Source organism: Vespula pensylvanica, chromosome 13 (assembly GCF_014466175.1).
Source record: "Vespula pensylvanica isolate Volc-1 chromosome 13, ASM1446617v1, whole genome shotgun sequence".
Classification (NCBI taxonomy): domain Eukaryota; kingdom Metazoa; phylum Arthropoda; class Insecta; order Hymenoptera; family Vespidae; genus Vespula; species Vespula pensylvanica.
Window position 1 is genome coordinate 2579210 of NC_057697.1, and position 2958 is coordinate 2582167.

Here is a 2958-nt window from a genome sequence, read left to right on the forward strand (position 1 = left end):
TTAATTAACAAATTAATAATTATTAAACACTTTTTATGAACTTTTATGACATCACATTGTTCTACAAAGATTAGAGAAAATGTTGAATATCTAAATGTTTATAATTTATGCTGAAAAAACATGAATAAATAATATCTTTAATTATTAATGTTTATACTAGTGAATTTTCATTGCTTTAACAATTATAAATTTAATAATTATTAAATATTATTCATGAATTTTTATGACATTATATCATTTTAAAAAGACTGTAGAATATGTTTGATATTTAAATGTTGAAATTTGTATTACTATTTCTTTTATGTAATATTCTTTTTATATTAAAATACTTGTATTACTATTTCTTTTGTATAATATTCTGTTTATTATAAAATAAGTTAATAAAATAACGTTAAAGGAACTAGCAGGAAGCACATCCATTGTCGTTTAGAGTTTTTATCTTTATTTACAAATTTGTTATAATCGTTAATGTACTCGGTAACAAAATTGTATTGCACATATAGAGAATTATTGTTAGCGCTAAGGCGAGAAAATTAATTAACAACGTTGTTTTCTTCTTTCTTTTTTCCTTATCTCTTTACTTCTTGCTCTTTCCATGTGACAAACAAATCAATACCATTAGAATTGGACAAAATGTGTTTTTTTTCTTTTCTTTTTTTTCTGAGTCGTTATTGTATTATTAATATGTACTCACAATCAGTCAGTAAAACGTACACGTAGATAGCGTTCTTGGTTATTTTTTTCTTTTTCTTTTTTTTTCTTTTTACTTTTTTTTTTTTTCTTTAAGCACAATCTTAACATTATCCACGTAATAAAGGACGTAGCTTCTTCAACGTAAAAAATAATTATTACAGCGGGTAAAGATACTTAGATAGATATTTGTTAGAATTAGATCATCTAACTTTCGAGATAAGCCGAACATTTTAGAACTTTATCAGTCACGTTTCAAGCTTGATACGAAAACTCGAATATTCACATAAAATAGAAACGATTTTAATAACAATACATATCTATCACTGATATAATCGATAAATTTTTTATTCTCTTTTTATCTCTCTCTCTCTCTCTCTCTCTCTCTCTCTCTCTCTCTCTCTCTTTCTCTCTCTAATTATTTATTTATATGTAACGAAGACAAAGCAACGTGAATATTTATCGATCACGTTAAAAATGACAATTACCCTCCGCTTAATATTATTATGATCTTCTATCGGAAATTTTCAACATGAATTGAATTTATATACTAAACATGTGACCATTTAGTTCATTTTGCTCGGCCGTTGAAATGAAAAATAAAGATCAAGTAGGAGATCTCATGATTTATTTCGTATAAAATTATTTAATTAAAAGTATCACGTGAGAATTATTAAAATGACGATACTTATAATAATTTTATACGAATTAGCTCGATATACCTACTTACTTATGTACTCACTTATATATCTTTTTTTCATCATCGTCATTTGATTAAGATAAACGCAAACTCACAGTTAAAAACTATCCCATATATTACTAACAATAATTGTTCGTTAATTTCTCTCCATTATTTGTTTATTTCTAATTCGTTTTATTAGCGTATAATTCTAATGGATGTGCGTCTGTGTGCTATTATACTTTATTGGAATAAAATAATATCTTTCTAGATCCCATGAGTTTGCGTTCCTATCGATTTTAAAAAGTAGGTATATTGTATGTGCAACGGTGTTTAATATATTTATCTATATCTTGATTGAAACTTAACACTAAAAATTACAAGTTAGGATAATCGTATAATGATTTTTATAAACAATATCGAGAATAGCATCTAAGAAACTGAAAATTCGTATCATACACGATCTATCGATAATTTCTCTTTTCTTCTTCTTTATTGTTTTTTTCATAAAATTTTTTCACGATTACTTTGCTGATTATTTTGCCATTGAATAATTTTTACACATTACTTTTTTTATCGAGAATGAGGCTGCATGAACGTGTGTATGTGTGTATGTATATGTATATGTGTATGTAAAGACATCTAAATTTCGTTTATAAATAAAATAATACAATTTATATAAACAATCACGAGAGAGAGAGAGAGAGAGAGAGAGAGAGAGAGAGAGAGAGAGAGAAAATGTAAAATTACATTGATAAATAATTTGTTCAACCAAATATATATTTTAAAAGAGATATATAAAAATTATAATCACATGATTAAGCCGTACATATTTGATATAATTTGTCTAACATTTCAAACGTAGCAATGATGTAAACGAATGTCTAATTATTATAAAGCGATTACTATGATCTAGATATAACATTGGCTTATTAGTTACTATAGCATGCCCCATTCTCGATGTACTAGCACTTCTTTATCTTTTTTTTTTCTTTTTTTTCTCTTTTTCCTTTTTTTTTTATAATATTTCGTAGGCCTGACACCGATTCCATATTCACATATCAGTTTTACGATTAGGCGAACGTCTATGTTTTTGTATGTTAATCCCTAATATACGACGACGATCGTACGTGACGATTTTTATTTATTTATTTATTTGTTTATTTATTTACTTATTTATTTGTTTATTTATTTACTTATTTATTTGTTTATTTATTTTCTCTTCATTTCATTCTTCTTCTCTTTTAATTATTTTTTTGTTTTGTATGTAAAAACGGTGTTGACCGTTTCGCAATGAGAAATACTTTCTGCTTTGGCGTCTTTTTATTTAATTCATTAAATAATAATTTAATTTAATTATTTATTTTTATTTATCTCTCTCTCTCTCTCTTTCTCTCTCTCTCTCTATGTATCTATCTATTTATCTTTCATTCATTTTTTTCTTTTCTGTTTTCTTTTTTTCTTATTTATTAATATTATTTATTTTATGATTTTGCTGATGATTTGCCTCGGTCGGTCCTGTTTCTTTTCTCTTTTTTTTTTCTTTTTTTTTTTTTTTTTTGACAAAGAACGATACACAGGCCGGACAT